The following is a 26,420-nucleotide window of genomic DNA, read 5'->3' as shown; positions in this document are numbered from 1 at the left end:
GATGAAGAACATGGCACAAAATAGATTTACACTTTAGTAGCATTCAGGTGCCTCCGTTTTGTGATTTTGCTTAACAAATCCAACATCTATCTATTTACTCACTGCTTGTAATTCAGGAGTTTCTCATGGGAAACATTACTTAATTAATCTAAGTACAGGTTAGAAATATTTTTGCAAATAAAGCATAAAACTTGGAAAAACCATATATTCCCTCCCTGTCTCTCTTCTGCTTTCTAACTTAAAGCTCTGATATCTGAGGATTGCAAGTTCCAGCAGTCTATTCTTAGATATCTGCTGACAAAAGCAAGAAGCTGGCATTTCCCTGCTTTGCTAAGACTTTGTATGAATAAACATTTACAACAAAACAACTACATACATAGTGAGGATTTGCATACATCGTGACAATCTAATTTGAAATGGTACTTTTCCATGAAACATTTTCCTAATAAACTATATAGCCTACTACAGAATCCTCCTTCATGAAGAATGCATTCCACAAAAAATAAATTTTATTGCCCAGTTTCCACTGGCCATGACATTTGCCAATTCACAGTCTCCTGCACTAGGTAAATAACTGTTTTCCTCCATTTATATTTAAGGTCATACTTTTAATGTCCTCTTCTGGAGTTCACATTCTGCAACCAGTAATAAGAGGCTGCTTAGTCCTACTCATCTGGTGAAAGAGATATTATTGCATACTCTCAACACAAAGCTTTGTACTGTTCAATTACCTAAATCTGCCCTTTTTCATTTATGGAAATTTATTCAAGTTTGCCTGCACATATAGATTATAGTTATAAAATACTTTTATTAGTCTTTCTAATGGATTGCAAAATCTGGGAGTGATTTCACTGATAAAACATAATTCATATGGGGATTCAACCAGGGAGAAGTAAACAAAACTCTTCATATTCAGAGGCAGCACCTTTATTAGCTGAGCTTTATAACATGAACATCCCACTCTGGAACAGGCAAGACATACCAAACTCTTCCAGTTCTGGGACTCCACAGAACTGTTACTGTGGGGAAGGAAGAACTGCACTCTCCAGCTGAAGAATTAAGACTTTACCTTGGTAAAGCATTTAATTACATTTCAGAAAAAGTTTGGAAAAAATGCTCTAAAAATATTGAAAGGGTATCTATGTGGATAGTTTTGGCTAAAACCAAATTAAAAAATATATGAGAAAACATTAAAAACAGTTTTAGAATTTCCAAGAAGAAACATTTTAGGTTAATATGCAAGTCCAACAGAGGCAGAGATACTATTCCCAAAACCATACAACTACATGCTCCATGTTCTCTGACTCACTGCTTACCATGTCACTACCTCTAAATCCTGTGTTTAAGTCTATCCTTTAACTTACAAAAACAAGGGACTTAATTCAGACTCTTATCTCTCAGAACATCCAAGATATATATGAGCAGCATCTCCTCACAGCTTTTCTGAACTGATCCCACAAGCCCCTTCGAATGCAGCCCTTTGATTCTTAATTTCCTTTGCTTTTAGCAAAGATGCTCGAAAAATGTGTTGGAAGTCCCAGTCTATTTATTCACTAGAAAAAAAAATAATATTGTGGTTTTCAGCTGCAGAGTTTCTCATTTTTCAGAATTGCTCATGGGTCACAGAAATCGTTACTCACACAGCACTAATGATCAGTTCACGCAACTCAGAACAAAATCAATGGGAAATATGGTGCTCAGCCACTCTTACATTTGACCCTCTAGTATTTAATATGCAGAATATGACTAATCAGTCACAGAGGCCTCCAGATACCACAAAACAGTAGTGACTGTATTTACTTAGAATGTAATTTTACTTGTAGTACATCATGTATTATTCTTACAGTCTTAAAAAGGACAGAGCTCTTGTCTCATAAATACTTTCTGCAAAACAGTTCTCATTTACATATATATGTATAAAATACATATATCTACTGTTGCATTTATAATTTCAAAATAAATAGATAGCACACTTGTAAGTAATTTCTTAAGCATCGAAAAAGATTACTTAAAATGAGCCTTTTAAAAGTAGAGTTTATATAGCTACAAAAGAATGATTTTGCATTTTTTTGTTCATTTACTTTTAATATTTTGAGATATTCATGGCTCATCAACAGTCGAGGCTCAAGTCTGTAGCACCTCCTAAGTGAGCTCTGCACTCCCACTGGAAAGACATACACAAAATCTGACTGACATGCAAATGTATGCACATCCCTGCATGAAGACTGTCCTTGGATTTATCCATCTGGCCACCTCGGTGGACTGCCACATGGGGCTATATGATTCCCTGATGCTCTGTTTATATTCTCATAATCCTTAAATAGCAGTTGTGGGAGTGTCTGCAATGCTGTGGTTCACTGGCAAAGTAGCTGTATACTGTTGTACCATTCCTACTCATGACTGTTGATAAAAACAAAACTGAGTATTGATCATCTATATTTAACACACATATATGTCCTTTTATATCTCTCCCTCCATGATGCATCTGCTGTTCGCCTGCTTCTTAGATGAATACAATTCCTTTGCAGCTGGCAAATGCTTCTTTGTGTGGACTGTCCTACATTATTGGATTTATCAGAATATCAGTGAAAATCATTGTAGATATGAATGTTTCAGATTCAAAAAAAAGGTTTCAAAATTCAGACTTGCTCTGTTTGTAAACTCTGTTCTGAAAAGGGAACAGGTATACCACAGGATTGCATTTGCATCAATGCTGTGATACTTAATTCTGTGCCTATGAATAAAAAACTTACCCTGTCTTCTCATCCATGTGGCTCAGAATAAAAATGAAAAAATCCTTTCATTTTATCCCAGAATTCTCTTCTGTAATTTTCAAAATATAGAAACAAATTCATACCCTGTGAGTGTACCTCAGTGCATCCATGCTCAGCAGTGTTTTTTATTACTAAAACTGAAGCATACCCCTTGTCCTGAAATGACCACCATTTTTTACAAAGGGAACTATCAACTGCACAGAATTATTCAAAAGGTGCTTTATGATCCTACAGCCAGATGCTAGCAGTTATGGACATGAACCAGATGCCTGCACTGAAATCCAAGTTTGGATTCAAATTCACTCCTATATCTCTCTACTGGACTAGGTTTACTTTCCAAGTGTACACCCCCTTCCACTTTACAAGACCGCGATCTGAATTTTGAAACACTGAATTGGAACAAATCAGGTATCATGATCCCGGCACAGCATTTTCATGGCCCTGACACATTAGAGTGTATGTAGATATCTCCTATTTGGAGAGAGGTAGGACTGTTACTTGAATTCCTCTACTGTTTATATGACTAGTCCAGTTTCTTTGTGACAGATTTAATTGAAAGATGCTACAGTGAATCCCATTCATAGGAAAAGACAGTTTTACAACCTTTTACCAGCTACACTCCAAGACAATGTTCTGCAAACCTTTCCTCATGGCCTCAACACCCTGGGTTTTGTTTTTCCTTCCAACAACCTTTCTGGACAACAAAATAATGACAACATGGGGAAAATTATAAAGGAGACCCTTGGTATTTTGAATAGGTGACCAAGACTAGTAGGGAAATCCATACTCTGGCAGCAGAGGTTCTGGTCTGCACCTTGGGGAGGGCTGTGGAAACAGGCATGGTTCCATCTACCTTTTAGTTTATTAGTTTTCTAACACAGTTTTTACAAACTCTAGAAACAAAAAACCCCACATGGGACTCAGGCAATTTTTCAAAAACTAAACATTAAGAAATTCTTTCTGAATGCTGGAAAACTTCATCCTTCTACTTACGCAGTATCTCATAACAACACCAAGGTGAGTCAAGTTGCTGTTGCATATAGACAAAGCTTTCACCACAAGATTCCCTTTCTATAGTGACTCCTCAGTGGCTGCAACTCATAATAATCCCTCACTATAATTGACTGTTAATGCCCCTGTACAGAAGCAAAACTGTGTGTGCAGTACAACAGGACTGGAAGGAAGGCAAGAACTATGCTAACTACTGATGTAGTAAGAAACCTTCAGCAGAAGACTTGCAATTATTTCTGCACATGGTAGGATTGGAGAAAACAAAGGAAGGATAATGAAACAAATGTCAGACAGATTTCATCATGTAAATTCATACACTTTGCAATCTCAATGGTTATGCCTTTATCACGGTTCCGTATCTCTGTGTTAAAAGGAAAGTCTAAGACTGAAGACATCATTTATACTCATAATGGCCAGGCAGATGCAGACTACTGCAAGGCTTCTGTGCCCAGCTGCAGACTGTGGAAACATCTAGTTTTTGTGACACTGATTCAAAATTAAATTAAACCTCATTGACTTCTGGATGAAGTTCCCATGCCTGCATACTGAACTGCAATGTCCTATGCATCAGACCAATGTGTTGAACACTTTCTTTACTGAGGACTTTCAGAAAAATTTGGTAGGGCATATATATTAACAGAACTACAGCATTAGAAAAATACCATCCACCTTCATCCTGCAAAGACAGAGAGTCCACAACCCATAATAAGTTGAATAACAAGCTATAATCAGGCACCAGACCACTCGCTTCCCATCCTTGCAACACGCTGCAGATGAGCCAGCATGGCTGGCCATGATTCAAGATCATGGTTTTAAAGTAATGAACACAAACATGAGCATGTGCCCATATCTAATCAACACAATCAGTACAGACAGGAAAGTCACAACTCTGAACATTTCCTTGTTAATTAAGAAGGACTTGCACGAAATATGTCTAAAGTGGCCACTTAAGGAATTGACACAAATAAGGAACAGAGAGGAAGTGTGAAATTATAATCTCATTATGACATGATGGTTATGATATATCTGTTGCTGGATGCTACCACCTGATGTGGGAAATTTAACAAACTTCTTTAGGTTTACCTATATTGAAAATATAGGATTGTCTAACAAGGCAATTCAGGCAACACCAATGTGTCCTTCATGCTGAACACATGGGCTTCTAGTTTGCTGGAAAGAGTTTTTATTTAATTTGGCCCACCATGCAATAAACATGATAAAATTAGGAATTTCTAGTAAAGAGGAAATTAAGGGTGTTGCAGCTATTCAGGGACAATGATGCTCTTGCCAGATTCAGTGATGACAGTAGGGAATACCTGCAGCTCCCTTCAAGCTGGAGACTTGGCAAACATGGCAAAAGTTTGTTTTGTTTCACGCAAAACCCTCTGAAAATCAGTGATCTAAAATTTCTGACCAACTCTAATGGCAGAAATGGGATGTGATCTACTAAACCTATTCTTCCTTCTGCAAGCACTGGAGGATGTGATGCCACAGGCATGAGCCTTCGGAATGAACAAAATAAAAAAGGTAATGTAAGACTCTAGTCCTGGCATACAGGGAGTTCTGTTAAATATCTTGGTTTTATTTTCCTATTTAAAGGCACCTGCTGACAGAGAAACGTCCTCATTCCTTTACTGTAGTTTAATGCTTAAACTTAATGAATTTATAAGAAGTCTAGTGTAACACGCAGCAAAGATAACATAATGGCTGAAGGAAAGAAGGCGGCTTAAGAAGCTGTGAGTTTCACTCATTTTTCTCACCAATATTCAGGTAGAAAAAACAGCCCAAGTTACAAAAGCAGTTTTACATAACCACAGTAACATCCACTGTGCAAGATGATAATGGGAGAACCAAAAGATCAAGGCAGATCTTGATAGGAAACATCAAGGCAACATTATTCATCCCTCTTCCCCATTCACAGTGCTGCCTGGTGCTACCAGCTCAAGGGAACAGGGAATAGGGCCGCTTGGGTCAGCAGTGTTATCAAGGAGAGCAGAAGAGCTCCTCCTCCCTCCAGGATGCAGCCAAGAGGCAAGCCTTCTGCTGTTTTCAGAGCCTGAGAGAGAGACTAGGTTTCTCAGTTTCCCAGGGAAAAGCTGTATTCTGGAACAGGACAGACTCTGCAGTCCCTCACCTTCAACAGTCCTGCAGAAATAATACTGAGAATGTAACACACTAGGGGAGACTGTGTGAGATGCTTCCCCATCAGCCTTGGTCACTACTGACCACAGACAGAGCCCGATGGTCTTGAAGGAAAAAAATCACCCTGCTAGGTCACCAAGCTGAGAGAGGTGTAGGCCCAAAAAATGCCGCAGCTAACCAAAATAGGATATACAAAGATTTTAATTGTCATAGTCCAAATCTTTTGCCAAAACCTCAAAGTTCCTGCTTATGGACCAGTCAACCATGAAAATCAAACGTTTACTCATAAGCATGACAAGGGAAGTCTTTTAATAAACATCCACCTCCTGTTACCGTTTCCTATCCCGTCTCTGTGATCTTCAGTTTTAAATCTTTAGGATTCATTTGTTACTATACAGCTATTTTGGCTGAGACTTCTTCATGCTACTGTCAATTACACTAAAAAAAGCAACCTTTTTTGGACTAAGACAGATTGTTAAAAACAAGTGTTAATAAGTGAATCTTAACAAGCTGATCCTGCATTTTTGCTCCTTCCGAGCTCAGAAGACAATTCCATGCAAACTCATGCTATCAGACAGTCTCTCACATAGTACATGTCTTTTCTTGGGGAAAGCAATTTTGAATGTATTTGTAAATTACGGAAAGAAAAGTCAACTTTTAATCAACATGCGTTTTCATTTAATTATTTCAGTTACACTAACATGAGTGAAAGACAGCTGCATACTCCTTGATCTGCAAAAGGAAAATGAAATCTTGTCAAAAAAAAGATTAAGTATAACTGCACTTCAAGAGGATGTCCAACAGTGTCCATAAAATACTGCAATAATTTTAATTTAATACTTTTAAATACTGCATATTTTTAACAGAAAAATGTCACTTTTAAGGTGCTTTTAACATCTCTCTAACCATACTTAATTAGATCCTGAACCTAATGGAAGAAGGTCAGAGTCACCTCTTTTGGTATGAACATCTCACATAGGTTTGAACTTGCAGCATAACTGCATCTCAGAACTCACATAGTCATAGGTTATATTTTATAGAACTACAAGAATAAAGTCTTCATTTTATGCTGGAAAAATGTCCCACATTGTATTAATGAGGCATATGTGAAAAGTAAAAGGTGAGCTGAGAGAAGAGAGGAAGAAAGGAAAACCTTTTCGATTGCATTAGGTTATACTGGATGGTAACGGATTTTTAAGACAGCAAAAAATGTTCATTTTTGAATGATTGTCCTCAGCCACAGCAAGTGCTGCAGAAAACATGGCTGATACTTAATATGTTTTTGTTCAATCCTTGTGCTTTGCACTAAAGTGAAAAATTGAATAAAGTGTCATTTAAAAAATTATTGCTAGGATGTGAAACAGAATAACACAATAATAGACCATGGCATAAGACAATTCTCTTAGCAAAAGGATACAAGCTCTCTAGTGAGTGAATGCCTGAGGATTTAAACTCACACGAAACTTAGCAAATGCCCAGATCAAGTTCACCTGAGACTGGCAGATATTCAAAGGGATTAAGCCATCAGCATTGGGATCCAGAGGAAATACCTAATAAGGAGTGAATTTTCTCTACACCAATTTAGGACAGCAATACCCAAGGTTCATGAGAGTAACAGGCAGGGTCAACAGCCTAACAGAAGTTCAGCTGGGTTTGCCAACATCAGAATTATGAGTCTAAAAGCACTGACTATTGTACAAGTTTGGTAGTGCCAAATTCATCAGTGGTATGGTGTATTTCTAGCTACTCAAGGCTTGAAGACACTCTGTAGCCAAATGTTTATCAATTTAAGGTCTCTAAATTCTAAACAATCTTTGTGGCATCCAGTCCATTTTCCTTTTAAGATACGATAATTTCCAACCTCTTTCTCTGTAGATTTATAAAATGGTTAAGGTTGGAAGAGACCTTAAAGATCATTTAGTTCCAGCCCTTCTGCCATGGGCAGGGATACCATGCTAACTTTCATAGCATATACAACCTTATACTCCAAACCCCTCCACATCCTAATCTCTTCCATCAGTTTTCCACTTTAGCCTTATGGAAACAGAATCTCTCAAATTTTAGGAACGGCAAAATGACTTGGTATGAAACATTATTAAACTGTCATTAATCAGCTGCTGAACAAGGTGCCAGTAGCCTTACTACGATGCTTTTCAAGTAATCTTGTTTTCCATTTCATCTATAATAATTTCACAAATAATAACAGACCAGTGTCAACTAAAGGACAACCCTTCACTGGACCAAGGACCTGTTGTTTGTCTTGCTCTCTTTGTTTGTCTGCCTTAATCTGAAAATCTTGGTCACAACATTGCAAAATGTAGAGTCTGCAGCCCAGCATCTGCCACTTGACAGGAAGCTTTCCCTGAAATATATACAAAATGTTCTCTCTTGTTCTTATTTTACATGATGCAATAGAAGTAGTCCCATGCTATCCTAACAGTTGCTTAATCATGTTAACCAGTTCCTCCTCCTGCCTTCTGGCTTTGTATCTTTTTTTTCAAAACTAGATAGGTCGTAATCTCAGAACTCCCCAAGATGTAGCTCCACAGCTCCCCATAAATTTTCTGGAAGTGCAGCCTGGGCTCCTACTTTACATTTGGAGCACTACGTTTTTTTGGAAATGCAACACTTTCTTGAAGCACCTTCCTCCTCTGCTCCATGATTATGCCTCTTGAGCTTCCAGGACAAAAGTTACACTGATCTTCCCGGTGCAGGTGTAGCCAGCACTGTATGTGTGCCATTCCTGCTAAATGATCCTAGGTCTGGTTGCACATGATTCTGCTGAAGGGGTAAAAGATACAGATTTTGTTGGGGTTTTTTATTCCTTCCCAGAGGGGAAGTTTTTGCATAGATGAAACTTGGTTTCGCCCCTTTTTCAAAGAGACTGAATACAGCTTCCTGATTATTCCAGGTCAGTATAGAAATGTCAAAATTTGAGACTATGATTATTAGTTCAGATTTTAGTTTCTAAAGACCTTTAGTGAACCAAAGAACTCATCTTCTCTTTCTTAATTATACAGTATCTTTAATGAAGGCTGTGCAGACCCATTTTATAATTTTTTAAAAAAATTTAACATTTTAATGGCTTCTGGAATCAAAATTAAAACATGCCTGCCTGATCCAGGAAGACCACTTTCCATTAGCAAACAAAACACTCAATTAGCTAGCATTTAGCATCACAAATCAGACAGTATAAAGGGAAAAAAGCACATTTAAAACCTCAGGTAGACAACTACCACGTTTTGTTGTATAACACTTTCCTACTCCCAAGTGTGACTATTCTATTTTTGTAATAGATGTTTTTTTTCCATATGCTACAATTTCTACAACGAGAGTGGTTCCACTCTAAACTCACAGGGATTAGGTTGCAGTATGACTTGTCATATAGCAATACAATAGGTCAAAGCAAATAAATTTCTAAATTGCAGGAGTAGCTGTTCATACATAGTAACAAAAGGATGGTATTTCATATTTAGCATGTCACACTTCTTATTTGGCTGTAACATGGGTTTGCTCATGTATAATTTTTGAGCAGAGAAGGAAAACTCAGTTTGGGTTCTATGTTGACATTAGACAAAACATCTGTCCTCACAGTAACATGAAAAGCACCTCTGAAACCTGGTGTTTCATTCAGAGGTACCTGCCTATGCTTACACAGGTGAGTTCTACAGTGCCAGTACTTGCTCTTTGGCTCTAAGGCCAATTAGCACAGAGCAATTCAGGTCCTATCCAGCTCTGCTAGCCTCTGAAATGCCATGGCTGCATCCAAACTGCCTGCTGGGAAAGCATTTGTGTTGGTGCTAACTTTTAACCAGTGCCCAGGAGTTTCTGCAGCATTTACATTTTTGCCAGGGCCAGAACTATGCCAGGGTGATGGTATTGGCAAGGCAGTCCCAGTGTCCAGGTGAATCCCCAGACACCCCATCATGCAGTACACCAGAGTCAAGGGCACCTGGAGCAGTCTGCAGAATTGGGCTGTGTCTGTAAATAGCAAAGCTGAGAAGTACATTGAGCCAAATCCTGAATTCATGGAACAGTTACTTCTCTGGGTTTCTCCTGGCAGAGGTTTTGAATCGTAACTCCAAAGCAGTCCTGCACAAATGAAAACAGAAGTATGAACTGAGAACAGTTTCAGAGAGTAATGCAGCAGTAGCTAGAGTAACACATGTGCCAGAGGACAGGATTTGGCTCCTGACTCCAGTAAGGCTGTGGGAACAACAGAATTTTCATTTCCTCTTCCACTACAATGAGATCTTACTGCTGTAATTATGATTTAACCTGCAGAAGTAAGGAAATGGAAAGGCACAACTTATAACTCTAAATATTTAGACTTTCCAATGCTTTCTACTTTTCAGGGCAGGCCTTACAACACTTCAGAAAATCATGCTGCTTGCTCCTTACTGTTGGTGAGCAACAAGTGGCACAGTTTGTATAGTGAGTTGAGAGGCACTGTGCAGAGCATACATGAAACTCAGTAAACTGAGAAAGGAGCATGCAATAATGAATGAAAGAAATAGTACTAATGGGTTTTCCATAATACAGAATAAAGTATTTGGATGATGTTCACTGGGAATACAGGGCAGCTTTTAATATTATCTGACAGCAATGACCTATAATTTACCCTTTGAAAATCAATAAAAACATAATACTGTAGCCTTTGCCTTATTCAACAGTATGCCAGGGTAAGCAAGCAGTGCTCCTCTGTGAATTCAGCCCTCCTTTTGCTGTGGCAACGGGGTTACTAAAATAAACTTTAAATCATCTTAACAGCTTAAAAGACAGAATATCTCATATCTAGGTGTATACGGGCTGGATAACAAGCATATTTTCCACTAATGAGCAATAGTGTTTAACCTGCATACTTAGAGAAGTATAAGAAATCTAACACACTTTCTCTTCTTAAGTGGAACATCTGCATACAAGATGCTCAGGAAGTTACCCTCTTCAGTTCACCCAAGACATGTTTATGTATATTTACTTTCTCTTTTGGCCTTTATTCTCCTTTTCAAACCCCAAAAGGATATGGGATGGCAGCAGACACACTGCTTAAGCAACCTAGTATAAATGCAGAAGATTTAAAATGATCTTACTTTCCTCCCAGGCTCACTTGTGCTTGAAGAAATCATGCTGGAAGTCTCTTGCAAGAGCCATGGGAGCAGACTACCAGTTTGATTTTTAATGCCCAGGGCTGCACGAACAGCATTTTACCCAGGATCCTTCCCTTGCTATGTATGTACTCAGAAAGAGGATTCCAGATGGAGTTGGCAATTTGTTGGCTTGCCATCTGAACCGATCTTTCTGATATTATTTATAGAAGGTCTGCTTTTAAATGGGCTAGCTGATATTCTCATCCATCTCACTGCAGCCCTTGACTCCAGGGGCTGCCAGCAGACTGTCACAGCCATGACACTTGGCAGGCCAGGTCCTTGGCTGGTATAAATCAGCACTACTCTTTCTTACTGCTGCTAAGGGTTTCACTTGACATTTTCAGTACCGCTTGATTCATGCCCCAGTTAATCTGTTTCACTTTCATGGTTTTCCTTGCGTGTTTAGCAAAAATCCTTAAACACTATTAGCTTGCTTCTAATTGAATATTCCAACTGAAGCATCCATTCAGACAGCTTCCAAGCACTGCAGTACTAAATGGTATATTATAATTGAAATGATTATTTTTAATTAATATAACCATTATAAAATTCCCAGTTCAGTTACTCTACATGGGAAATTTTTCAGATTTTCTGACTACCAGAAAAGTATAATTTTTATTATACAAAAATGAATTTGTGGGCAAAAGCAACATGTGTTCTAACGTATGTTATGTTGCAAATTGATAGACAATAATTAACTGTCGATTATTTCCCCTTTACAAAAGACTAAAAGCAATTAACCATTAGAGTATATTTAAAAAGAGTTATTAATTTCTATTCAAGCTTTTGTTTTAACTTTATGCTTTAAATTTACAAAACAAACTAATTGCATTTGAAAGATTTGGACCCATGAGAAATAGTATTCACTATTCTTTGGTCTGTATCACTGCTTGGCTTTTTGAACCAAGAAGCAGCACAATTTGGAATATTAAATGCAACACTCACCTGTAATCTGCCACTGTAGCTGGTGGCCCACAGTAATACTCAGGGCTATTTGAATGCAGTTCAGCAGAACTTGCTCATATTCCAAATGATCGTAAAGCTTCTTTTTCCCTAGACTGCCATACAAGTATTTTGGATATATTCTAGGGCCCTTTTACCTCCCTTACAGGGCAAGGAAATGACCTATGGTGGATGGAATTTAAACTGATATCTATATAATCTAAAAAATACAGAGCTCAGTTTTGCATCTACTGAAGCTCCCTGTCTCCCCAAACTTTTGTCAATCAATTTAACTGATGTAGCATCAGTGTGCTCAGTAAGAAGATTAAGAAAATACTACTTTTCCTTTGAAATCTGCTCTTTTTATTCATGTGTTTTTTTGAATTAAATACCTTCCAGAAACACAGAACAAAATGTCTGGCTAGTGTCACAGTTAGAAACTTCCCCGTATAAGCAAGTTTCCAGTGCATTACTTCTCTGCATGGACTGTCTGACCTTACAGTCAAGTGTACTGAAAAGTTACTTGGCCATAAATTTTAAAATAGAGAGCAAAAGCAAGAAAACAAATCACGGAAATAATTAATTGCATCGATGTGCAGTAAAATAAATATTTTAGGGAAAGTCCCTCTGCTTGACAGAAGATTTTCTTCCTTTTACAGTGCTATACATGTAACAGCAGCAATACTGCATGGTACTCATCATCACTTCTTACTGTGTCTTATTTCCACCCGGAAAAACTTCATAACCATAGTATAACTAACGGAGCATTCTTCACACCCCCAGCCAGCAGCCTCTTAGTCTGACAAGCATGCTGACTAATTCCAGCAGTGTTGACCTTTGTATGGACTCAGTGAGATCACAGGCTCAGTTCCCATATCTGCAAAGAAGCCTTCAGCTGAAAACAAAACAATTTTAATGTTGTCCCTCATCTTTGATCAATGGGAAGTCCCATAAAAGAGTTATCTACTGCAGTACTAACATGATTAAATAGTGATTATTTTACCTAAAAATCCACAGATGGCTCATACAATGCCCTTCACAGCAGAAATGAGGTATAAAGTTGCATACGTTTTTTCATTTTCTTTCATCTCGCTTAACACTTCCAGACTGGTATTAACTAATAATCAATTCTTTGTCAATAAACTAATTTCTGCAGTTCTCAGAGAATTATGGTTTTGCAAGTCAGAAAAGGATAGGGAAGCATATAAATATGAAGATAACCTTCCTGTGAAACATAAGCATGATAAATGCTAAGGGACCTTGGAAGTTAGCCAACCAACAAGAAGTACAGCACTTTACTCTGTGGAGCAGCAGCCATATGAGGCAATATAACTGGGAAGGGTGGCAGGAGATACATAGTCCATACACTTCTCAGAGATTTGCCCTTCCAACTATTTTGCTGCAGTTTCTGAAAAGCACTGGACTACAACCAGGCAGGTCCTCCTTGTTCTCTCCATCTGAGTCCAGAGTAGGTATAGAGACACCATTTTACTGTCCTGAGACTGCTGCACTTAGCAGGAAGGTTGACCCATCTGACATTTACACGATTTAATGTCTGTTCCACAAGTATCAATGGATCAATCTGCACAGATGCAGAGCTTATCACTTTAGACACAGTAAAAACCCTTCCATTTCAATAAGGGAGCAGTACAGTTTGTTGAGAAAGATGCCATAATCAACCTGTTCTGGTCAATGTCCCCTCTCTCCACACCGCTACTCCTTCCCATACACATCGAAAGTTTCAGCTCCTTGCCACCCCACCATCCTCTGCCAGCAGCAGGAAACCAGCATCACCATGTTTATATGTTCACAAGGTATCAAGGCCGCTCAGCATTTTTTAGGACTGAGCCTGTGTACTTCTGAAGCAATAGGTATTCTTCACTAGATCCAATCATACAGTAGAAGAACTTATTGCAGCTATGTGACCCTTACCATCAGCTGTGTCTGGGTTTTTGAGAATTCCTTAATTCACTTTGATCAAAATTACCCAGGTTATTCACCTAACGATGGCGAAGCGTTTAACCTCACTGGTGTGTTTTTGCCTTTATTAAAGGAGTGCTCACATAACCTGCTCTGCTATGGATCAGTGTACACAGAGTACATCACCAGTGCATGGTGTACATGACCAGAGATGGTAGCAGCAATGATTCCATGGGATCTGCAACTTCTTCTGTCAGCACTTTTTGGCCTAGAAGAGGGTGGGGTTTTATGGTGATAGAGCCATTATTGTTTTGCTTATCTAACAAGTGCCAGCATAGTAACTTTGTCTATCGACACTCATCTGTAAGAAGTGAGGTTAACTAGTGTTGCTCACAATCACATAATTCTTGCTAGAACTCACTGTGAGAGATGGCAGCTTGTAGCACCCTCCCCACACACAAAGTACAGGCAATGTTATCAAGTGTGGCCACTTTTCACCCTGCCAGTCTTATTCAAAGATCACACAACTCCCACTTCAAGGGTAAGAAGGACTGAGATTACAGTGAGGGGGAAAGCAAAAGACAAGAGTTATGTATCCCCCTCTGCCAGTCATTTAAACTGATATAAAAGATACTCTCTCCCAATATGTTTGGGACCTAATACAGTTGCAGAGGTACTGATGGTAAAGCAATAGTAGCATGCGAATAGAGGTTGGGGCACTTGGCCTCAATGTGGAAAATAAATACAATTTCAACAATTTAGGAGGAATCTATGCAAATAGTTCTACGAAATATGATGTGTCACTTGATAGCTGAAAAGGTCCTTATTTTTTCCACCTATGCAAAGTGATGTTTTGGCAATTATGCTGACTGTAAGACAGACATTAAGCTATTTACCCTTTAACGCTTAAGCTAATGGACAGTCTAGATACAACAGACAGGGACAAACTGCACACAAAAACATCCTTGATGAAGAACTTAACCATCAGCGCAGGCATTTGCTGCACTAGCTCCCAGTGGCATCAGTGGAAGACAGGAAATAACCACTATACTGCAGTAACAGCAGGCTGCACTCAGCGACCTGGGCCGTTCTCATCTTGCTACACAGGTCACAATTCACTGGAGGCTGGTTCTCTCCTGACACATTTTTTTTTCAAAAGTGATCATTAAGTTCATTAAAGTTCCAATTCAATCCATATGGAGCCGATTTTAGCAACCTCATCTCCATTTCAAAGTTTCTCATCAGGGTCTTATGAACTTCAATACTTTTTTTCTTTCTCATCTTCTCTTGGTGGGATCAAGAAGTACCGGTAACCTGTCCCATCTTGAAAGTAGTCACCTATGTCGACTAGCTAGTCCTGGTCTTCTGCTTGCTACAGCTGAAATGAAATCTCCTCCTTACTTCTCCTGGGTTATTCTTCAAGTCCTTTAATATAAATGGGTTTGATTAAGGCCTTGCCTGAAGTTTCTCAGTGTAGTGTTGTTATGGATCACTGTGGTCAACAGTATTCCAAATACGGCCTTCCGCCGCAGATGTGTCTTCATTTCATACATAAGTGCATATTACATAAAAATTAGACTTTTAAGAGAATTTAGGATTGTCAGCATTTTAGAACAGTTACAATTTAACCTGGACATTTTTTGATTATGAACCACAGAACTCCCTGTCTTTGCTCATCTTTCTTTTCAGGAAAAGAAGCTGTTCTGCCATATCTCTAAATAAATAATATAACAAACACTTCTGCTTTTTCCCATCATCAGTAACGTAACCTAATAGCATGGCAATCACATTTGACTTGATCCATCTCCAGAATTTCTAGTTGCAATATATTTTACACAAATCATCCTAACAGGAAGGTGGAAGGGAGCCTAACTTTTGCAATCTAATAGATTATAACAGAAGACAGTCTGCTGCATACTCGTGAAGCAGTAAAATATAACCTATTTTTAAAAATAATACAATTCTGTGCTTCAAAGTTCCTTATACCAAAATAAAAACTGGTATAAAACCAAAATTCAATAAGTTAATTTAATTTTTTTCCACAGGCCATATATGCTGCTAGGATTTAAATTTGGACTTACATATGTTTGTATCAAATACAAAGGGAGGAAAAAATATTAAATTTCAATTAAAGTCAAATGCCACCCAAAATTACTATAGATGAGACACTGGAGAAAATTCAGCAATATGTGTTCATATCATGTGGGACTATTTTCTAAATGCAGTTATTAATTAAAAAAACCCCAACCAACAAACTCAAATAAGTTGAGACATTTTAATTTCAAGGACTGCCTAAGACACATGGAAACATCCAACACAATTTTAAAAACTCCCCAATTTCACAGTAACCAGAATTTTTATCCTCTTTACTTCAAGATTACTACATTACCCATTCTTGAGGCCACAAAGAGGCATCTACTGCTGAAACCTTTCTTAAATATCATTCCTCAGATTTAAAAGTCTGTTCTTCTATCATCTCCCTCCCTGATACCTTGCAATGAAAGTGAACTTAACCCCTGATTTTCTCTCCTAAATTTTCCTTAAATCTCTGCTTTCTCTTTGTCTTCACTAGTGTGTACAGTTCTTCTAGCTTTCTAGCTGCATTGCTGAGGCATTATTTTTAACAGCCAATGTCAGTCCCAAGAACAGTCATACATGAACAGTCATTCATGATTCACAAACACTAATGACAGTCTTGGCAGTCTTCAGGTTTTGGTTAGGCTTATTGCCTTGGTCATCAAACCTAACGTTGGTTGCAGGAGGAGGAAGATTTGTGTAACTTTCAACTTTGACACTAAATATTTAATATTTATTCAACATTTCATGCCAAATTCAACATTTGACACTAAATATTGAACATTTAGTTTTGGGTTGGACTGCTAAATTTTCTTTCTTTCTATAGAGAATGGAAACAATCTTAGCAATCTAATCACATGCACTCCGAAGTCCTATGAAGGAAGAAGACAAATGATACCTAGTTGTTATTCAAAATGTCATTTCAAGGAATGCACCTTTCCTTAAAATTGTTTTTTTCATCCACATCATGCACCTCTTTGTGTATATCTTATGTGAACATATGTGTAGGAGTGAAGAAACATCATCACACAAGGAGATTGGCAAGACAGGAAAGAATAGACTCACTGGAGTGTATATAGGACTCACCAAGCTCAGCTGAGTGTGTTTTCACATTTCAGGAAGAAGGGAAAGCCGTAGTGTCTTTATAGTTCCAGAGCAGGTATCACTTTGAGCAAGTAAGAGTTAAAAACTCGTAAAACAGAAGTGAGAAGGACACACAACCTCCAGGACATGGAGCAATCAGTATTAGACAACCTGGCAAATGTACAAGGTCTGTTTAACAACAGGGATTGACTTACTATTTGTGGTAGGCAAACCTGTCCTGTCTCTCATGACAGAAAGCCAGACAATGAAACTTTTGTACTACAGCTACGTAAATACAAAATCTATCATGGTAACTTATACCAAACTGTAAATTTGACCAAGTCATTGATTTACTTTCAGGATTTTCAAAATCGGTTTAAGACCTAAATACAGTAGTTGCATTCCATTCACTGAACTTTTTTTACCCTCAAAACCCAATCCCTAGTTTGATAGAGCTGGACAAATTTTGGTCAGGCCCTAAAGACCTGGACTGCATGTCGCTAGCCTGGCTGTGTGTTGGAGCTCGTCAGCTTTCCCAGTTCCCATGCACAGGGTACACTGCCCCAGGCCCTGTATTCATTTATTTATTTCAACAACTATTTGGCCATGTTACATTCAATATGCACCAGAGTAATAGTATATAATCAGAGGATCATAGAATAGCTTGAGTTGGAAGTGACCTTAAAGATTATCCAGTTCCATCCTCCCTGCTATGGACAGGAACACCTTTCACTAGATCAGGTTGCTCAAAGTCCCATCCAAACTGGCTTTGAACACTTCCAGGGATGGGGCACCCACAGCTTCTCTGGGCAACCAGTGTTTATGTTCCAGTGCCTCACCACCCTCACAGTAAAGAATTTTTTCCTAATATTTAATCTAAACCTATTCTCTTTCAGTTTGAATCCATTTCCCCTTGTCCTGTCACTACATGTCCTTGTAAAAAGTTTCTCTCCATGTTTCTTGTAGGCTCCCTTCAGGTGCTGGAAGGCCACAATTAGGTCACACCAAAGCCTCCTCTTCTCCAGGATGCACAAATCCACTTCCCTCAGCCTTTCTTTGTAGGAGCAGTGCTCCATCCCTCTAATCATCTTGGCAGCCCTTCTCTGAGCTCGGTCCAACTGACCAATGTCTTTCCTGTGCTGGGGACCCCGGAGCTGGATGCAGCACTCCAGGTCAGGTCTCCTGAGAGCAGAGAAGAGGGGCAGAATCACCTTCCTCGACCTGCTGGCCACACTGCTTTCGATGCAGCCAAGGACACAGTTTTCTGGGCTTCAAGTGCACATTGCCAGCTCATGTCCAGCCTCTCATCAACCAACACCCCCAAGTCCTTCTTGGCAGAGTTGCTCTCAATCTGTTCATAATAGCTATCAAACAACAAATTGCTTAATCTCATTAAATCAAAACATGTAAAAGTGCTCACGTTGCTATGCTCTGCCCTCTCAAGTTGGAAATCACATTTTTTATAATGCAAGTAAGTTCCACATTGTATTTTGATTATATGGTCAGCCTTATTTCACGTCAGTAATTGTCTAATATGGGCATTTTGTATGTATTCAATATTTAACAGCCTTTTAAAGCAATTTCTGGCCAGTATGCTTATCAATGTGCGAATTGGGCTAGCGCATATACAGCTATAAGGAGGTGTAACAATGCTTATTTTATAAAGTGCTGTCTTTTATATCAGATTAAAAAGTGTCATGCTACAAAGTTAAAACAAACAACTTTAGACTAGAAATGAAATTACAATGAGATAATTTCAAAAAGCTGTTAAAGATCATTTGAGACTACTTCCAAATGAAAATTTATTTAGCATTGACATAAGCAAGTCAATACAAGATCTAACAACAGGGTTATCACGCAGGGAATTCCTTCATGATCTCAGAAATACAAAGTGTTAATTGTTAGACTAAACACTGGCCTTTATTTGACATATACACTCTTTGAAAAGCCCTTCCTTGAACATAGCAAGCCAAATCTTGAAACCCCCACCAACTTCACCAGACCTTAACATGCTGAATCAGGTGTCAGCATCCCTGCAGAAAGCTCTCTCACCCTTAGAGAGGTTACATGATCTTTCACTGAGACAATTGAAAGAACAGGTTGTGAAGGTCCTACATGTCTAAGTTTTAACAGCTTCTACTCACGCCTTGCTTGTGTCTCTGTTTCACAACAAGCAGTGAGAACAGATAATTCTTTCCTTTTCTTCTCTGAAGAATACCCTAGCTCCTTGCCACCCAGAGTACATTCTGGGAACTGATTTCCATCAAGTGTTGAAGAAAAACTACTTATTTAGATAGTACTCAGTAAATATAATTGTATTGGTTGGGATGGCTAGTAAGGTTCTTTACAAAAAAAGATATTTAAGTCGTAAAGCTTCTTGCCAGAAGATAGTACAGATATTAAAAGTTTATGTGGATTCAAGATGAGACTAGAAAACATAATTAAAGACTTTCAATTATCAAGGATGTCAGTCCAGTTCACAAAGTCCACAAGCCTTAAATTGCTGCAGCATTGGAACTTTACTTTGAGGAAACACCTTCTTATGCCTCTTCTTTTCTACTGGTTTTGTTAGGCATCCTGTGCTGGGGAGATGGATCTTAAATCTGGTCTAGAGCAACCACTCCTATGATCTTACCATAACCATAAAACTTGGCTAAATGTTTTCCAAGGTTATACCTCTATCTGAAGAGAATAGAAAGGGATGTGAAATACATAATTGTGTGTGGATACAAGATGTAAGCAAGTGGCTGTTAAAACTTATTAACGCAACTCAGTTTCCATTTGTCAGTACTTTGGTGCATTTCAGAAAAAAAGAGATGCTTATGACTAAGGTTAAATAGTTTGGGTTTTTTTAACAATGCAAATTATTCAATGGGTTGAAGCTAAATTTAATTCAGACTTGATGTGAAATAGATCTAAACTAAAATTTTAAGAAGTATACCATGAAAGCAGGGATCTTTTACTTCACTCAACACAAAAAATGTACTATGTAACAGTATTAGATAATATCATCTGCAACACCTTTTGAAACGCTTTACATGAATTGAAAACATTTCCTTACAGAATAAGTAACAAACCCTCCGCAATTCAATAACTGATATTTGTCAGCTGAGTTCAACTTGAGGCATCTCAGCTGAAACAAAGCTTTCAAGAAAACCATAATGAAGCTTGTATGTTTTCATCTTCACTGTGACTGAAGTGAGTCAAGTAGCATTGCGAGCTGCTGTCTACTGCAAATGCTTGCCTTTATAATGTACCTTTTGTTTCTTGTGTACAACAACAGCATGATTTGCACCTGTATGTTTGCTAGCCAGGATAATTTAGTGGCAATAAAAAGCCAAGGTTAATTTCCCACCACAATTAGGTTAAAGGCCACTGTCATAATATGATAAGAAAATGAAAAATGGATGTGGGACACATTCCCTTCTGCCCGTTCCATGTGGTCAGCTTCAAACTGTCTGTCTAGCTGGGGCACACCCATGCTAGATGCCCAGCAGTGCTTCCTCCCAGTGCCCAGAGGGAGAACCAGATGTCGCAGAAGAGAGGGAGGGAGGCCAGACTGTGCTGAACTGAGGGAAAAAACAATCATATCCACCATGCTCATCCTATACTTCCTCTATCTTTCCCTTTTTAGGAAGGCTCAGTCTATGTTACTTCCCATGAACAGTGGTAAAACAGTGCCACATCTACTTTTTTTCCTCATTTCAGACACCACCTTTTTACCTCATCCATAGCCAGACCTCCTTGCTTCAGATTCCCATCATCCTTTAACTATCCTTTTTTTTTTCCTTCCACATTCTCAGGGGTTTATGCCACACCTTTCAGTCGCTACACGTCAAAAGCAGACCTCTTTCAAAACCCTTTATGACTCTGCACATACATAATGACACCTCCCAAATGATTTTTTTGACTACAAGCAGTTTGAGGTCATGCTATGATAAATGTTACATTCAGTGTATGTTCTAGTCACTCATGGGAGCACATACAAAGAAAGCTGGTGCGTGACAGGTGATGGCAGAAGAAAAGTTAAAAAACAGTGAAGTGAGAGGACTGACAGAAGCAGTGTGCAGAAGAATATACTGCTTTTTTGTATCTTGTCTTTTGTCAACAGATCAATCTAAAAAAACCAATCTGTATTTGCTGTCTGTCTTCACCAATTTGTATATTAGAAGTAAGATCCACCTAACTACCTGCTCTTCACATAAAGACATTCTGTACTGGCTAGATGAAAAAAAAGTTTTGAAATACTAAATACTCCTAGCCATTTCCTCAATGCAAAATTTATAATATTTACCCTAATACCATGATCTGGGAAGGAAAAACATTTTAAAATAACAGCCAACTCATCTTCTTGAGGCTGTCTTCTAGATTTCTTGTACTATTAGTATACACATTCATTTTTTAATTGATGGTATAAACTCTCACTTCATTTATGCCTAGACAGCTTCCTGAGTAACAAGAATGAAATATAAACCAGATCAGAAAAATGGATTTTCTAGCCTACAGCTAATGAGTTATGTGAATTTATTTAACACTGATTTCAGACACAATGTGACAGAAATTTGGCTGCATCTTCTAGAATAAAGGTTGACAATATTTCACTGAGCAAGAAGTCGAGAGTAAATATTTTATTGTGTAACCAAATTTAGGACAAACATCATTTTCAGCACATAATTTAACAGAAACAACATTCCGGTCAAATTAGCTAGCTTGACTCACTACACCAAAGGACAAAGCGATCAGAATTGCTCTCTCTAATTCAACTTATATTTACTCAACTGAAAGCAAAACCAGACACTACCAGATGCATACACAGAGATAAAGTGTGACTGTTCCCTCACTTGGTCAGCTTAAAACTAGACATCCAACCAACACCCAGATGGAAAATGAACCAACGATTTCCTTCGTCATCCATCAACATTGTCATCAACAAAATCTCCATTCTTTCTTTCTGTTGCTAATGAGCTTTACCATTAACACACACATGCTATCAACATCAAAACCTTTTCATCTATTACTCTAAGCTGCACTTGCCAAAAAGGAAAATGAAAATACTCACTTTGGTAACATTTGCTTACAGAAATGGACTGACAGAATGCTCATAAATAAAATTAGACATAATTACTTATCTCTATTACAAAGAAATCTTCATCTGCTTAGTGGAAATATTGCTTAGGTTGTCTCCACCCCTTCTCTAAAAAAAGCAAAAACCCCACAGGAACGCCGGGCTGCTCCCCGCAGCTCCCTTCCCCGCGGCGGCGGCAGCCAGCGCCGCGCACTTACTGATCTTCTCCTCCCCCCTGGAGAAGGGAAAGCAGCAGAGCTGGCCCATGGCACCGGCCGCTTCAGCTTCCCCCTCGTCCTCTCCGCGTGCACCTCAAGCAAAACCTGCAGATCCGGCTGCGGTCCCTGCAGAAACTGCTTATTCTGCTCAGGGAGAGAGCGGGCGATCTGGAGAGCGGCGGCTCCGCCCCGCCCCGCCCCGTCCCCGGCACGGCACCGCCAGCCACCGCCCCAGCCCAGCCCAGCCCCTGCCCCAGCCCAGCCCAGCCCCTGCCCCAGCCCCTTCCCCAGCCCCTTCCCTAGCCCAGCCCCAGCCCAGCCCCAGCCCCAGCCGTGCCCCTGCCCTTTCCCCAGCCCGCAGAGCCGGGGATCACTCCCATCCTGCGCTTTCCTCCGTGACATCCAATTTGCTTAAAGACCCGATCTTCCCCTTCCCGTCCTGACGTTACAGGAGGGACGGACGCTTGAGAAAACAAGCACCCGCCTGGCCACCTTAAATACGGCACCGGCCAGCGTGGCTGTGTGCCCCTACCACCACTGCTCCTCTCCGTTCACAGCGGAGAAAATACAGAGAAGTATTATGTATTTATAGTTAATATATGGGCTCTCCTTCTTTTCCCCAGCAGCAAAAATGAGGTTATAAGACTAAGGAAGGAAAAAAGCTGCTCAAGCTGCTGGAGGAGCAGCACAGAAGCCCTCGCCTGAGACGCTGAGAAACAAACTGGAATTACTGCTCTGGGTTTGGTGGGGATTTGCCACCAACTTCAGCAGGAATAGAACCAGTCACCTTCACTCCTGGCTACCAGTCCTCCTTCTCAACATGGTGTGTGTTACAAGTGTGGGTGATAAAGGTCACCTGGTGGATGTAATAAACTCAGGATTTTATAAGGTAATAAAATACTAAGGAGATGCAACAAGAGTAAAGAGCAAGTTAGTGATTAAAGATGAAAAATAATCAAAGGCAGTCCTACAAGTATTAGTGTAAGTCCCAACATTACTCAACCCAATAATTAATTACTTGGAAGTAAATAAGTAATAAAACACCAAAGAGTGGAAGTTTGGCATACACAGTTAGACAGGACAGTAAATGAGCACAGCCTGTATGGCTTTGGCAAACTGAGTCAATTCATCCAAAGCGTGTAAATAGAACCAAATGGAAAGACATATATTTTGTTTAAGTATTCTTCCATTCACGAGAACCAAAAATGCCTGGCTTTCCACTTATTTTGTCTTGTGGTTCATTTAATTTTTAAAGGAATTAGACAAACACTACTGGGGTGCTCACACATTGTTAGCTATAAAACCATACTTGTCAGGTAACTCTATTGTGAATATCTCAGCTTTTGCTGCAATTAGCTGTCAGCACAAAATGTTCTGTTAGAGAACAAGGAAGGTACATGACATATGTCTCTAAGAAGTAGCTCACTGGTGTCCAATAAACTCATATTGAAGACTGACCCATGGTAGGCCACTCATAATGACAAGAGTCTCTGGATGTCCTGTGGCTCTTAAAAATTGAGCTCATAATGCAATTTTTCCTTCATTGTGGGAATTAATAAAATCTCCCTCTCTTCTATCTAGATGTGTATTTCTGTTAACATGTAGATATTTAATATTTTGAGACTTTTACATCTGTTTAATTTACCAGAAATTTGACAACAACTTTTAAAGTTTATGTTGTAATGGACAGATAACACACATATATACGCACAGGCAAAACATGGTCCCACAGGCCTTCTATCATTAGGCTAATAATGCAGGAACGCAGGTGTACATAGAAATTGTGGGATTACAGACTAGCAACTCTGCACGCTGTCCTGGTGTTGGCTGGAATAGAGTTAATTTTCTTCTCAGTAGCTGGTATAGTGCTGTGTTTTGGATTTAAGATGAGAACAATGTTAGTAATACAACTGGTGGTTGATAATAATGTTGGTAACACCGATATTTTAGTTGCTGCTGAGCAGTGCATACTCAGAATCAAGGACTTTTCAGTTTCCCAAGCTCTGCCAGCAAGGAGGTGCACAAGAAGCTGGGAGGGAGTGCAGCTGGGACAGCTGACCCAAACTGGCCAAAGGCATATTGCATACTGTAGAACGTCATGCCCCCCAACTAGGGGGAGCTGGCTGGAAGGCACCGATCGCTGCTCAGGGACAAGCTGGGCATTTGTCAGTGGCTGTCTCTTGGGTTTTATTATTCTCTCTTCCTCTCCTTTTTATCACCATCATCATCATCATAATCACAATAATAATAATTATTGTGATAATTATTATTATTGTTATTATTATTTCATTTAATCAATCATTCTTATCTCAATCCACAGCTTTTACTTTTCTTCTGATTCTTCTCCCCATCCCACTGTGGGTGTGCGTGTGGGGTGAGTGAGTGAGCAGCTGTGTGGTACTTACTTGCTAGCTGGGGTTAAACATGACACAATTTCCTGTCCAGGAAATCCAGGAAAATCATGGTGTTTCACTGAAAGATCATCCATGTGCACTGGAAAACCAGCCTTTCATGACTGCAGTCAGTTTGCTCTTGCAAGTAATTTTTTTTACATTCAGAATGCAAAAAAAAAATCAGAAGAAACCAAATCCATAATTACTTTCCGTTTCAAGACCTAATCTTGCACACCTCCCCTGGAAATACATGCAGTCACTGGCACTTTGAGCACCATTACGGACAGCCTGTGACAGCAATAGTTCTTAACATTTGATATTAATATACTGATAGTAAAACATGTGCTTGTTTTCCTTATCACACTGATGAAATAAATTATAAGGCTTAGATGGCTTTTTTATTAATCTTGTTTATATTACAAAGACTAATATTTACAGATGAAAAAAGAATCCAGTTACCACAAAAATGAAGGTATGAATTCTGCTGCTACTAATCTGCACTTTTAAAATGTTCAAGGTCATATGATATGCTTTCCAGAAAGCCATTAATTTAACCAGGGGCAGAAGTTCTCCACAAAAATGTCTAGTGCTCCATATTCAAACTACTATTTGATTCAAGAAATTATATGTTTGTTTTCCAAATGTAAGAATCTTTGGATGGAGAATCCTATGAATATTTCACCTTTTTTACAGAGATAAGACAGCTATCTGAGAAGAACAAGTATACTGTATTTAATATAAGGCGTGGTTTGTTATGAAATTAAATTGTCTTTAGAATAAGTAATATTCCAAAACTATAATGCATTAAAATAAAGTTGCCAGGCAGTAATTTTTATTCTTTTCCATCACTACTCTCTTATTAACAATTATTAGATCATGTACTGTTTAAACAATGTATCTTCCAGTAGCAGAGACAAAAAATCAGGACGGTATAGAAGTTTTTAAAATAACTGTAAGAATTATTAAGTTCTATATTCAATGAAATTCATTTCAGCTGTGCAGTTGCCTCACTTGAGGAGATGCTGTCAGCCTAACCAAGAGCAAAAAGAAATGAACATGACCCATATTCTACAACGTAAATGAATTAAACATGATACTACAGGGCATAAGTGAAGACAGTCATCAAAGCACAGAGAAAGTATTTCTAAGAGTGAGCAGTATCTTCCATTCTGTTCAGGATCAAACCAAGAAGACAGGCAACATTCTAGTCAAAAACCCCACATATTCTCCACCAGGTAAAGTTACTAAAAAAAAGTTCAAGTTATATAACAAACATTAACATGTATTTTTCAGTTTTATGTAAGCATAATCTCCTTCCATATCACATCTATGTAGTACCTAAAGGTACTACTACAAAACCCCTGGTGCTGTCATCTTTTCACAAGCATGTTTAACAAAGCAGTATAAGAAGCACAAAGTCCTCTTGCACATAAAACCAAGCATCCTTCTGTTAAAACATGCAATAACCCTAGTTCTTACTGATCACTTTCTGAGCAGTCCTGGCAATCCATGGATGGCAGGCTGACAATACTCTATTAAGCAATTCTGGAATAGTCACAACCAGTGACAGACCTCTTTCAGACATGTACAAGCCATCTTTTAGCCAAAACTAACAAAATAACATCAGCACAGATGTGGGTACAGGGAAA

The 26,420-nt window shown here is 38.8% G+C and overlaps 1 protein-coding gene across 2 annotated transcripts in view; it reads right to left on the bottom strand.

Annotated features, from left to right (window-relative positions):
• The window catches only part of AKAP7 (A-kinase anchoring protein 7), an 82,847-nt gene that overhangs the window by 2,550 nt on the left and 53,877 nt on the right, over positions 1-26,420 (bottom strand). The window lies entirely within an intron of this gene.

This window comes from Corapipo altera, unplaced genomic scaffold, assembly GCF_003945725.1.
Source record: "Corapipo altera isolate COAL_440 unplaced genomic scaffold, ASM394572v1 2b, whole genome shotgun sequence".
In the NCBI taxonomy this organism is placed as follows: Eukaryota; Metazoa; Chordata; class Aves; order Passeriformes; family Pipridae; genus Corapipo; species Corapipo altera.
The sequence above is the reverse complement of the archived record's forward strand: the minus strand, read 5'-3'. Positions and strand labels throughout refer to the sequence as shown.